The following is a 15,089-nucleotide window of genomic DNA, read 5'->3' as shown; positions in this document are numbered from 1 at the left end:
TTTTTCTTTCCCATTTTTATTTCTTCTCTGCCTCCATTTTTATCTGGGAATTTTTTTAAGACTTTATTTATTCATTTGAGACAGACTGAGAAAGAGAATGAGCAGATGGGAGAGGCAGAAGACCAGGGAGAAACAGACTCCCCTCTGAGGAGGGAGCCCAATGCGAGCGAGGTTCAATCCCAGGACCTGGAGATCATGACCTGAGCTGAAGGCAGACGCTTAATCTGAACCACTCAGCTGCCCCTCTGGGAGTTTTGTTTTGTTTTGGTTTGGTTTGGTTTGGTTTTTAATATTCTTTTTGAAATGTTAGTTTCTACTCTCTGGTGATTAATTTAAAGTTCTTTTTTGCTCTCTAAATGTTTCACGTATAAATAGAGACATGTTTTTGTTTCATGAATGTACTGTATTCTCTTACCTCTAAATTATTATTTTCTTAGTTTTCTTCTGTTCTTTTCATTTTTAATTTCCACAATTTTTCAGTTTGCTTGTTTTCTTCTCTGTCTTTTATGTTAGAGACTTTTTTTCAAATGTCTAATGATTCTTTACTGTAGATTCATATTTAACAGTGACACACTGAAAAGTAGATTAGGATTCAATATGCAATAATTAAGACTTGGAAATTGGTGAGCCTCACTGCAGAGTAGTTTGAAGAAACTTGGTCCTTTCTCTGGGGGTCTTTTCTCTTGTTACATGTCACTTTCATGTACAAGAAATTCTCATCTGCAAGCTAGGATTAGGTGAGTGTTAAGCATCATTGCTAGAATTCTAGGACCTTAGAAGAAAACGTTGGGGGGTGGTTTTCACCTCTCATAAATAGAGTTGTGTCACCCACCCTCAGAGTGTTCCTGACATCCCTAAGTCCAGAACCAGTCTGTATGTTTCCGGTTCTCCAGAGAGTAATCTCCAGCCCTCTGCAGAGGCTCAGAAGAGGAAGTCTCTCTCATGACTGTTTGGGATAAGAAAGGATGGATGCTTGGGTTTCCTGGCTGGTTCAGTCAGGAGAACATGCAACTCTTGATCTCCCAGTAGTCAGCTCAAGACACATATTGGGAATAGAGATTACAAAAAGAAGGGGAAAAAAAAAAGAAAAAGAAGGAAAGAAAGAGAAAGAGAAAGAAAAAGAAAAAGAAGGAAGGAAGGATTTAACTGCTCTTTTAAATATTTATAATCATTTTTCATTCTTAATTTGTTCTGTACTTCTGTTTTCAGAGCTACATGTTGCCTTTAATAGCTGGTTACCATAAGTGCAATCATTTTTGTTTCTTGTGAGCTTTATACATATACTGGACCAAGTTTTAGCTTTGTCTGGTCTGCTAGGTCAATTATCAACTGCTTTCCAGTTCCAAAATATTGTTAACATAAGTCATTCTTTCCTCTCATCTCTTTGTTTTTGTGAGGTTTTGCCTTTTTATTTATTTACCATCCTTTCTATAAAGTTTTGAGAAGAAACGGAGATAGATGCATAACTCTTTCAGTAGTCATGAAAATGCACTTTTCAGATGTCTTACTGCAAGGAGACAGTGCCTTAAATAGAGTACCTTTTAGTAAACCACCAATATTGGGTAATTTGAGTGCTCCAAAATTTTTCTTTGTCAGAATAATTCTAGCTATTTTAGTCCCTTGTTTTTCCATATAAATTTTAGAATCAGCTTAATGATTGTTGCAGAAAACAAAACAAAACTGTTTTGATTTCCATTGAGATTGTGTTGAATCTATAGACAAAATTGTGGTGAACTGACATTTTAACAAGACTGCATATTCCAGTGTAGGAACACAGTATTCAGAAACATAGTATATCTTTTGGTTTATTTAGGTCTTCTTATTTATTTCTTCGGTATTTAGTAGTATTCAGCGTACAGATACTGCAGTTTTTAAAAGATTTTTTTCTGTTCAAATTCCCATTGTTTATGTTTATCATATAGACATAAAATATATTTGTACCCATTAACTTTGTAACTTTCAACTGAGAGAGGATTACTGAAATCTCCAGCTATATTTTTAGATTTTTCTATTTCTATTTCTCTTTTTAGCCCTATTAGTTTTTACTTTATTTATTTTGAACTCAGATGGTAGGTATGTATACGTCTAAGATTGTTATATCTTCATGGAGAATTGTATAATGACCTTGTTACCCCTAACATTTCATTGTTCTGATGTCTATTTTCTCTGATATTATATAAAAATCCAGCTTTTATTTTTAAATCCATGTTTGTATGGTGTGTTAGGGGTCTACAAGATTATTCTCAGGCTCAGAGATTCATTAGAAGAACCCAAAGAACTCATAAGTTTTGTGATCATTGTTGCAATTTAATACTAAAAAGATGCAGGGTAAAATCAGAGAAGACAAATGCACAGAAGGTGAAGGCCAGATGAAACCAGGTGCAAGCTTCCAAGTGACCCTTCCCAATGGATTCACATGGGATATCCTTAATTCCTCCAACAATGATGTCTAACAACATGTTCAAAGAGGTCCCAACCAGGAAAGTTCACACAAACCAAGTTTTCCAGGATTTCATTGGGTATCTGTCTTATAGGCATATAGTACTTATATGAGTGATCTTATTTCCTCAAAATCGAAAACCCCAGAGCAAAAGTCAATGTTTACCATAAATCACATTGTTAGCATAAATTATGTGACCAGACTAATTCAACAAAGCCCGATGTCTTAGAGCAGCAATAATACTCTTATCAGACAGAACATTCCAGGAGCTAAGTTCCCAGGAGCCAGACAAAGGTCAGTCATGAAAATAAGCCTTTCTTCTGAGTGTGCAAGTTTCAAGCTATGCAAACCTGCTGTGTTAACCCTTTCCCATACATAGGGATATACCTTTTCCATCTTTTTCAGTTTAACTGATCTATATCTTGATTATTTAAACAGGTTTTCTTTAGAGAGCATATACTTAGGTCTTGGTTTTTTTAAAATCTAATACGGAAATCCCTCTATTTTAACTGTTGTGTTTAGACTGTTCTTTATTAATGTGATTATTGATACAGTGGGGTAAAATTTATCAGCTTAAGCAAGACTTTTTTAACCAAGAATATGTTGACATTTGGTGATTCAGTAAGAGCTTCAGGGGCTTCTGCAAACCTATGGACATTATATATAAAATTTTGTGTGGGGGTGCCTGGGTAGCTCAGTCAGTTAAGCATCTGCCTTTGGCTCAGATCATGATCTCAAGGTCCTGGGTCAAGCCCCACATCAGGCTCTCTGCTCAACAAGGAGTCTGCTTCTTCCTGTCAGTCTTCTTCTGCGTTTTTCCTCTCTCTCTCACTCCCCCTCTCTATCTTTCTCTCAAATAAATAAAGTCTTTAAAAATTTTTGTGTATGTGTCTATATGTTTGAGCACAATTTTTGTGACAGGAACCAAGAATTCATCATACACACACACATACACACACACACACATATATAAAACACAATTTTTGTGACAGGAACCAAGAATTCATCATATATATGTATGTATGTATGTGTGTATATATATGTGTGTGTGTATCTGTAACATGTTTTTGTCACCAAAAATTAGTATTTAAGAAGAGAGACAGCAACATAATAATAAATACCATTTTCTGAGTACATATCTGTGAACCAGTGCTGTTATAAGAGATTTGCATTTATTAATTCTAATCTTCCTATCTATCCTGTAAGGAAGTTACTATTATCCTCATTTTGCAGATGAGAAGATTGAGAGGTTAAACAATTTGCATGGGCATACAGCTAGTAAGTCTTATCCAGGTTGACTAGCCCTCAGAAGTATCCTTGAGAATATACTTACTACACTACCAATCGTAAAGCTCTCACAAACACTGAGATTGTAAGTTTGTCCATATCAACACCAACAACAAAACATCATCTTCCACTGATTCTCATTGGCAAATAAATGCAGAAAACAGTAAGTTCTACACTTTGGTCGCCAATTTTACACTAGCTGATAAAGAAATAGAAAACCAACCTAAAGGTTTTAGAAGCTGGCAGGCATTGCTTCAAATATGAGAAACACAGATCTAGTTAGTAATATCAAGTTAACGTGGATTTTGCCATTTGAGGTTTCTGTAACATACCCACTTATGCCTTTCTCCAGTGCAATTTTAGGGCTGAATAATATCTAACTGAACCAACATTAAAGCATGTTATTGCTTTAAGACTATAAAAAAATATAAACATCTGTAGAATTTCTGTTCCATTTTGCAAACACAGAGGATGTACTCTCTAAAATCCATAGACCAAATTGTGCATATGATCTCACTTCTGAATAAGAAGAAATTCCCTGCAATATGGAAAGTAACAGCATTTCATGACAGTGGAGAAGACAACAAAACAGCCCTGAGACGGAGAGTGTTCAGTAAGATGGAGCATAGTAAAGAGTCCAATATAACTGGGAGTTACTTGAGTGATGAATTTAGTGGAGATGATTCAAGCACTGAAATGGATCTTGTAAATCCTTGTAATGGCTTTCAGTTTTGTTCTGAATAGAATGGACCAATCTCAGAGCAGAGTCTCTCTAGGGTGAGGGTGGAAGCAGGGATGCCAGTAAATGGTGTTCTACAACAACGTAGACAAGAGAAGACCTTGGTCACCAGTATTTGGTAGTAGAGGTGATGATGGATGTTTCAAATCCAGAAATAATTTGAAGATAGAGACAGCAGCATTTACTTTTGCAAGGGGCATATGGTAAGAGAAAGAAAAGGAGTAAAAAAGTGACTCAGGGGTGCCTCGGTGGCTCAGTTGGTTAAACATCTGTCTTCGACTCAGGTCATGATCTCAGGGTCCTGGGATCAAGCCCCAAGTTGGGCTCACTGCTGAGCAGGGGGTCTGTTTCTCTCTCTCCCTCTGCCCTTACCCCCTGTATTCTCTCTTTCTCAAATAAACAAATAAATAATATTTTTTAAAATGACTAAAGTTTTCAATCTAAGGAACTGGAAGAATAACTTACCCTTAACTGAGATTGGAAAACTGTGAGTGGAAAAATATTCACAGGGAAGATGAAGAATTCAGTTTGGGTCATGATGAATTTGAGGTATCAATTACACACTAATAGGAAATGTTGAGTAATCATATGTGAATAAATAAATAATACTCTTATATGAGATAAGGTAAAGAACATGTAAAGTTTTTGTGAAAAATAAACTGTTTTCTGCTCAATTTCTTAGAGGCACTGTTAACTTGATATGCCTATTACATACTTCTAAGTTCTGGGAATACATTAGTGAAGAAAAAAGACATAACCATGATTGTTCAGAATATCCAGACAGTGATATAATACTTAGAGGAGCTTTCTTGAAAGTTGCAATATTTGAGGTGCTTGAAGCAGAAAACTGTGAGCATCACTTACAACCTTTAATTCAACCTTGAAGGACATTTCAAATGGAAGGAGTCTCTAGACATATCTGACACCACAGATTACACTGAGATACATGAAATCTGTTCGTATCCATTCAATGCCATCATTCATGCTCCCATCATTCATGTTCAGCTCTTGCTTGTGGTCTGGTGAAGTAAGGGAGTCCTGCTTTTCAGCTAGCATCATCAAGATTTCGTTTGTCCCCAGGAGAGGAAAAGATGGAAAGAGGAAAATGAGGGGGAAATAAGAGGTTTGGAGAAGGAAAAGTTAGGATGGTAGAAAATAGAGTGAAAGAGTCTTACATTCAAAAGCATCATTGAAGACTTCAGTGGAAAAATCTGAGGATGGTAATAATTCACATGGATTGAGCATTTACTGTTTTACAAGAATTGTGTGCTAAGTGCTGCACACTCATTAACTCATGTAATCTTCATAACAACTTTAAGAAATAGATACTATTTGGGGGCGCCTGGGTGGCTCAGTGGGTTAAAGCCTCTGCCTTCAGCTCAGGTCATGATCCCAGCGTCCTGGGATCGAGCCCCGCATCGGGCTCTCTGCTCCTCGGGGAGCCTGCTTCCTCCTCTCTCTCTGCCTGCTTGTGATCTCTGTCTGTAACTAAATAAATAAAGTCTTAAAAAAAAAAAAGAAATAGTTACTATTTTGATCTGTATTCTACAGATACAGAAAACAGAGCTCATCATGCTTAAATAGCCTGTGGGTCACGCAGCTAGTAAGTGATGGAGTGGTGGTGATCTGATGCCTGTCACATGTTCTTACCCGCTAGGCAATGCAGTCTGCCTGACTTCCAGGTGAGAATAGCCTGCCCTGCTTTCACGTAAGATTTGCTGTATATTCCTTTTGGCCCTCTTCATGCACTTACCAAAATGAACCACAGCACTGGAGAAAACAAGGCTCAAAACAAAATGCCACATTACAGAAATTTTATCTTGGAGGTAACTGTTTCCTATCAGAAATAATGTATAATTAGTATATTTACAAACACACATACACACACACACACACACACATACCCCTGCAATTTGTCAGTAGTATTAAACTTGCCATCATTAATCTGTAAAATTTCTTATTGCATTTGAATGCTCATTAACTAATGAATAAACATTCAATTAGATTTCCTCTTCTTTACTGATCCCCTAACCTTAGTTTTAACCACTCATAAGAGATGATAAAAATAGGGTTTTTTTTTTTAATTTTGCATGCAATATTCCCTTTGACATCTACACAAACCCAATGAAGTAGTAATTGTCCCTGTTTTGGAAAACAAGGAGTTTCATAGATTTTGCTATTGTTAGTCAGCTACATAATATCAGCACTAGGTCAAAACCAACATAAATAAATTGACTGCAAGAACTCATCCACGAAGGAAGTGGTTTATTATGCCTAAGATTAATTTTCTCTGCTGCTTGATCACTGGGATGATTTAGTGACAACTCTGGTAAGCAACCTAATTGTTAAATAGAATGGAAGAGAGAAGACAACAAGAAAAGGTAACAGAAAAGGAAAAGGAGACTGGGAAAAGAAAAAGGAAATAAAACCTTTCCTTTGAAGAATTGTTAATAATTTGGCTACAATGGTGATAACAGTCAGAAAAGCAATGATGAGTATAATCCATAACAGATTTTAAAGGTAACACTTGCCCTTGGAGATAAATTAGTACTGTTTTATAAATGGAATCAAACTCTCTCTGTGTTTTAGTGTGACCACAGTTTGAATCTTTTCTAGGACTTTTTGATGATAGACAGTCATTTAGAATGGGGAAATTGAATATTTACTCTTTATTTAAGTAAAGCAGCATTCATCTTTTAACACTGGAGAATATTCTATGACATCCTGTGATCTTGCCTAGTTTTGTTTTTGTTTTTTTGGAAGAACAATATAGTGGTAGAACTTGATTTTATGCCTTATACCAGGTTTTTAGTTAACCATTATCTTAAATTAAGTTACAAGACTTGTTTTAGACTTTATACTGAAATAAATTTAAAATGTCATCAATTACATGAACGTGGCATATGGTTAAAACTCAGATAAATTTAATAAAGAAAAAGATTCCAAAGAGATGAGAATGAGGCAAGTTCTAAAGTGATGTCTTAAAAAACTTCATTGAATTTATATTCATTTTAGAATGTCTCATCCTTACTGTGTTTGTCATTATTAATTGTTCCAAATAGAATCTAGTTTATTCTCCCTTGAACATTAGATGTGATGGGTTTCATTAAAATGGCATAACTTGTGAAATTTCCTGGGAAATCTTACAGACACCTGAATAAATAAGCAATCTATTAAATTATATAGCTTTGATGATAAGTTCACTTTCACAAACTCTCGTTCTTTTGGTCCCCTGGTACAAAAACTCAGCTTAAGGCACTTGAAGCTAACACAGTGGAAAAATAATGGAATTCATATAATGTATCAATAGATTATAGCTGACTGTTCCAGGAAGTGGGGTGGGGTGGAATCTTCTATAGGGAAGCATAAGCATGCTCTATTGCACTGAGTAACAACGAAGAGGGAAAGTGTCAGCTATATAAGAGGGAAGTATAGCAAGAAGGAAAATAAGTTAGGGAGAAGAAGAGAAGCCCAGAAAAATGGTGGCATAAATAGCCTAGTCACATTCAGAATTGTCAGGTGAAAGTGATCACATGAGGCTTCTGAGTACACTACAACATGCAAAACATTTAACAGGAGATAATGGCAAGCTCCTAAATTACTACCAATATGCTTTTAGAATTTAGCTAGTAATCAAGTAGAGAAAGCACAAGGTCATGTTCCTGCAAAGAGGTGCTGACCATCTTTATTTCCACTTTTTTTGTGCAATTACACCAACGAAAAGTAAATATGAAATATTCCTCCTTCAACTCTGTACCACATCACCTAGATTGCACTATCAATAGTGACAATGAGATGGAAGATAGATTTATCTTTTCAAAATTTTTTTTGCTTTGTTTTTCTCTTTCTCTCTTTTTAAAGAATGACACTTGGATTTATTCTCAAAATAACATTTTCTGACAAGAATCCATACTATAACCTTATTTTCTCAAATCTAACACTAGTTAAGAAAATGATGTAAAGATTTACATTAAATTGCTGGAAAGAAGACCTTAGGACATAGAAGGAGAAATTTTTTTTCTAAGAAATGTAGTCAATGATATTCTCACATTAAAAGAAGGCAATTTTTAGATGAATATTATCTTTTTGCCATTCTATTTCACATAGCTAAAGGGAAAGGATATAGATTTTTGTCATGAATTATTGTCTTTTGGAAGCCCATTTGAAAATAAACATATTATCTGTAAAGGAATTTATACAACTATAACTAGAACAATGCACCAAACAATAACAAAATTCACAATATTTTTAAGGACTCATAAAACTCTTAAAATAACCACATGTTAGATTAGGATCTCAATTAGACAAATCTCAATTGAAACATTTCAGAGTGTATTCTCTGACCACAATGGAATTAATCTGAATATAAATTAAAAGGCTATTAAGAAGTCCAAATTGATGGAACATTATATATTTTTAGAAAATCTATTGAACAAAAAAGAAATCAGAATGGGAATTAGAAAATAATTTAAATATAATGATAAGAAACATATCAAAATGTGTGGGATATAAAGCAAACTAGAGTTTAGAGGGAAATGTATAGCATTAATGACATATTTAATCAGAAAAGTTAAAAATCAATATTCAACCTTCCTTAAGAAACTACAGCAAAACTAACCTAAAGGAAGTAGAAAGACTGAAATAATAAAAATAACATCAGAAAAAATAAAAATAGATAACATGCATAAATAAAGAGAATCTACAAGCTTAAAAAAAATGTTTAAATAAGAATGAAAGCAAGAGAGAGAGTAATGTACCACCAATATTGGACAAATATCAAAAGCACTCAGTAACTAAGATGAATAACAAATTCTTTAGAAACACAATATATCAAAATTTACATAAGAAAAGATATCTGCATACTTCTGAAACTATTATAAATTGAATTTATTATTAAAATTCTTTCCACAAAGAAGCAGAGTTTCTAACATAAATTTTAAGGAAGACATAACACTAATCTTATACATCCTACTCTCCAAGGAACCAAGAAAGAAGAGACATTTCAGAATTAGTCTTATGAAGCCAGGATAGTCTTGATACCAAAATCTGACAAAGCTACTGTCCAGCTTCTTTTATGAACATGGATACAATAAATTATAATAAAATATTAGCAAATTCTTGTGATATATAAAAATGATTTTATATTACAAATGGTGTTGATTATAGGAATTTAAGGTGTTCTCAACCTCTGAAAATCAAGTGTATATCACATAATAATGACTGCGAAAAGGAGAAAAATCTAATGTAAGGAAAGCACTTGATGAAATTCTACAATATTATCGAAAACACTTAACAAAGATCTAAATAAATAGATATACCATGCCATACTGGTTTTAAAAACTCTAAGATGTGGACAAGTCAATCTCCTCAAATTGATGTACAGATTTAATGAAATCCAAGTCGAAATCACAGTTTTTTTGTGGAAATTGACAAGCTGATTCTAAACTTATAAATGAGCCAATTTTGAAGAAAACAAACCTGGAGGATTTAAACTACCAGATGTGAGGACTGATTATAACACCACAATAATAAGGTCATTGTAATATTGATACAAAAGTAAACAGATCAATAAACTATTATGGAGTCTAGGAATAGACCCATACCTTTATACTCACCTGAATTAAGACAGTACAGTAGGGAAAGGATGGTTGACTATCATATGGAAAAAAGTGTGAATATATATATATGTGTGTGTGTAAATATTTTTTTTCAAGATTTTATTTATTTATCTCTTCATTTGAGAGAGCATTCCAGAAGAGGGGAGAAGTCAGAGGGAGAGGGAGAAGCAGACCCTGCTGAACCAGGACCCTGATGCAGGATTAATGGAGTGCTAGATTTCAGGACTCTGGGATCATGACCTGAGCCTAAGGCAGACATTTAACCAATTAAGCCACCCAGGAGCCCCTGGGAAAAAAACACATTTTGATTCTTACTTTATACCATAGAAAAATAAAACAATTGTGGGTGGATCAGGAATCAAACTGTGAAAGATGATAAAAAGACCAAATGCTATTTATTTAGTCATCAAAATTCCAAATGTCCAAAATAGGTCCAAAAGCAGGTGAATGGCTAAATAAATTATTACCATTATGTTTATTTTTGAAAAATATTTGAAGGCATAGAAAATATAATTTAAAACATGGAAGTTATTAGTATACAAATTGGGTACAGAGCATAATTCCAACATATATATAGTAGGAGTATAAAATTTTTAATGAATAAAACAAAATAAAAGCAGTAATCTATTGTTAACTTTTCTTTTATACCTGGAACAAAAGTTTGTAAATTTGTCTCAATCACTTCATAAATCACATAATATTTTCCATTTTATGAGCATCCACTTGAAGTCATTTGTAGAATTTGACCATGACAAACTACTTCCCAAATGATGTGATCCCCACCCGATCAGAGTGACTCTTTTCACAATGTTTCTGTCAGTCTTGACATTTTTATTTCTTTTTACCTCACACATTTGATTTTTCTTTTTTTTTTTTTTTTTAAGATTTTATTTATTTATTTGACAGAGATCACAAGTAGATGGAGAGGCAGGCAGAGAGAGAGAGAGAGAGGGAAGCAGGCTCCCTGCTGAGCAGAGAGCCCGATGCGGGCCTCGATCCCAGGACCCTGAGATCATGACCTGAGCCGAAGGCAGCGGCTTAACCCACTGAGCCACCCAGGCGCCCATATTTGATTTTTCTAAACACAAACTGAGAGTAGGTCTAAAATTTATAGATTTAAATTTTAAAATTCTGGCTGTACTCTCAAAAGTCAAGAGTAAGAGAAACAAACAATGCATTTAGATCATGGGCTAGGCATATAGAAACATTTAACCAAAATACAATAATAGTAGGAGACTTTAACAGCCCCCTCACTGAAATGGACAGACCACCTAAGCAAAAGATCAACAAGGAAATAAGGGCTATAAGTGACACACTGGACCAGATTGACATCACAGATATGTCCAGAACATTCCATCTCAAAGCTGCAGAATACACATTCTTCTCAAGTGCACATGCAACATTCTCCAGAAAAAATAACATCCTGGGTCACAAATCAGACCTCAACCGGTACAAAAATATAGAGATCATTCCCTGCATATCTTTGGATCACAGTGCTTTGAAACTGGAATTCAATCACAAGAAGAAAGTTGGGAAGAACTCAAATATATGGAGGCTAAAGAGCATCCTACTAAAGAATGAAAGTGTCAACCAGGAAATTAAAGAAGGATTGATTGAAAAAAAAAAAAAAAAACTCATGGAAACAAATGAAAATGAAAACACAATTGTTCAAAATCTTTGGGATGCAGCAAAGGCAACCCTAAGAGGAAAGTGTATAGCAATAAGAGCCTTTCTCAAGAAACAAGAAAGGTCTCAAACACACAACTTAACCCTACACCTAAAGGAGTTGGGTAAGAAAAAGCAAATAAAGCCTAAACTCAGCAGGAGAAGAGAAATAACAAAGATCCAGTGAAGAAATCAATGAAATAGAAACCAAAAGAACAGTGGAATAGATCAATGAAACTCGGAGCTGGTTCTTTGAAAGAATTAATAAGATTGATAAACCCCTGGCCAGACTTATCAAAAAAAAAAAAAAGAAAGAAAGAAAGAAAGAAAGGGTCCAAATTAATAAAATCATGAGTGAAAGAGGAGAAATCACAACCAACGCCAAAGAAATAGCAAATGATTATAAGAACATATTATGAGCAACCAAATGCCAACAAAGTAGACAATCTAGAAGAAAGGGATGCATTCCTAGGGGCGTATAAACTACCAAAACTGAATGAAGAAGAAATAGAAAACCTAAACAGACCAAAGACCAGCAAGGAATTTAAACAATAATCAAAAATCTCCCAACAAATGAGAGTCCAGGGCCAGATGGCTTCCCAGGGGAATTCTACTAAACATTTAAATAATTAATACCTATACTTCTGAAAGTGTTCCAAAAAATAGAAATGGAAGGAAAACTTCCAGACTCCCCAAACCAGACAAACACTCCACCGAAAGGAGATTTACAGACCAATATCCCTGACGAACATGGATGTAAAAATTATCAACAAAATTCTTGCCAATAGGGTCCAACAATACATTAAAAGAATTATTCATCACAACCAAGTGGGATTTAATCCTGGGCTGCAAGGTTGGTTCAAGATCTGCAAATCAATCAATGTGATACCCTACATTAATAAAAGACAGAACAAGAACCATATGATACTCGCAATAGATGTAGAAAAAGCATTTGACAAAGTACAGCATCCTTTCTTGATTGAAACTCTTCACAGTGTGGGGATAGAGAGTACATACCTCAATATTATAAAAGCCACCTATGAAAAACCCACAACGAATATCATTCTCAATGGGGAAAATTGAGATCTTTACTCCTAAGATCAGGAACATGGCAGGGATGTCCACTATCACAACTGCTGTTCAACATAATAATAGAAGTCCTAGCCTCAGCAATCAGACAACATAAAGAAATAAAAGGGATCTGAATTGGTAAAGAAGTCAAACTCTCACTCTCTGCAGATGATATGGTGCTTTATGTGAAAAACCCAAAGACTGTACCCCCAACTGCTAAAACTCATACAGGAATTCAGTAAAGTGGTAGGATAAAAAAGTCAATGCACAGAAATCAGTTGCATTTCTATAGACCAGCAGTGAGACAGAAGAAAGAGAAATTAAGGAGTTGATCCCATTTACAATTGCACCCAAAACCATAAGATACCTAGGAATAAATCTAACCAAAGAGGCAAAGAATCTGATCTGTTCTCAGAAAACTGTAGTGCAATTGCACTACTGGGTATTTACCTCAAAGATACAAATGTAGTAATCCGAAGAGGCACCTGTACCCCAATGTTTATAGCAGCAATGTCCCCAATAGCCAAACTATGGAAAGAGCCCAGATGTTGATCAACAGATGAATGGATAAAGAAGATGTGGTATACATATATATAGTGGAGTATTATGCACCCATCAAAAGATGAGATCTTGCCATTTGCAACAACATGGATGGAACTAGAGGGTATTATGCTAAGTGGAAATAAGCCAATCAGAGAAAGACCATTATCATATGATGTCACTGATATGTGGAACTTGAGAAACAAGGCAGAGGAGCATAGGGGAAGAAAGGAAAAAGTGAAACAAGACAAAACCAGAGAGGGAGCAAACCATAAGAAACTCTTAATCTCAGGAAAAAAACTGAGGATTGCTAGAGTGGAGGAAGATGGGAGGGATGGTGCAACTGGGTGATGGATATTGGGGAGGGTATGTGTTGTGGTGAGTGCTGTGTATTGCATGAGACTAATGAATCACAGATCTGTACCCCTGAAACAAAATACATTATATGTTAATAATAACACATATAATAAAAATACATTATATGTTAAATATAATATATATAAATAAATATATAAATACATATATAATATACATGATATATTATATATGAATTTATATACAAATTTTTATATAAATTTATATATAAATCTATATATAATATATGTATATCTATAATGTATATGTATAATATATGTATAATCTTCATTATACATATATAATATATATTATATGCATAATATAGATATATATATTATATGTATAATATAGATATATATTATATATATACATATATGCATATATGTCTATATATAAATATACATAAACATATATATGTTTATATATTATATATTTGTAAGATTCTTGAAATGACAAAATTGCAGAAATGCAGAATAGATTAATGGTTGCTTGAGGTTAAGAAGGGAGTGAGATGGGAGTGAAATGGGTGTGGCCATAAAAAAAGGTAACCTAATATCTTGGATCGGTGTTAGTGTCTTAGTTGTGATGTTGCACAATAGTTTTGCAAGATGTTTCCCTGGGACAGGGCGGGGGGAGGGTGGGCACTAGGTAAAGGATACATGGATTTCTATTATTTCTTACAATTGCACATGAATCAAAAATTATCTTAAAATTTAAAAAGTGAACTTAAAAATGTAAGGTATAATTATAGGCCTCCATATATATTACTTTTAAAGAAGTAAAAATAAGTCAGGGCAGGGGATCATGGTTAGTCAAGGAACAAAAAATATTTCGTGAAATCAGTTAACCAGTTTTTTCTGCTATTACATAAATATAGGTTTAATGTAACTTCATATCAACTTAAGAGAGAGAGGGAGATTTTTATATATGTTTCTTTCCACTGTTGTTTTGCACACTGCTATGTATAAGGCAACAGTGAGCCTTCTGTACTCAATCACCTTTAAATGAAAAACAGAATAATAATAATGCCAATTTCTTACAAGTAAAAAGGAAATCTGCACAACCAGATAGCAACTCATTAAGGAATTCCACAGTCAGTCTACAGAGCTCAAGGAAGACCTGATTGGGAAAAAGCTAGTTAGAAGCATTATGGCATTCTGTGAAAGAAAAGATTAATATTTGGACCAGTCAAGTAACCTTGAGGGAAGCAGTTCCTCACATAATTGAAAAGAGCTGCATTACACATGCTTTAGGAAAAGAACCATACATCTCTGAATATAACACTGGTAACAATGAAAGTACCCTCTAATTATATCGGGTGACCAAATAAAGTACAATAAACACTTAGGTTAGCTACTCCTTTAAGGTTAAC

The sequence above is a fragment of the Lutra lutra genome, chromosome 6 (assembly GCF_902655055.1).
Source record: "Lutra lutra chromosome 6, mLutLut1.2, whole genome shotgun sequence".
In the NCBI taxonomy this organism is placed as follows: Eukaryota; Metazoa; Chordata; class Mammalia; order Carnivora; family Mustelidae; genus Lutra; species Lutra lutra.
Note: the sequence above shows the minus strand (reverse complement) of the source record.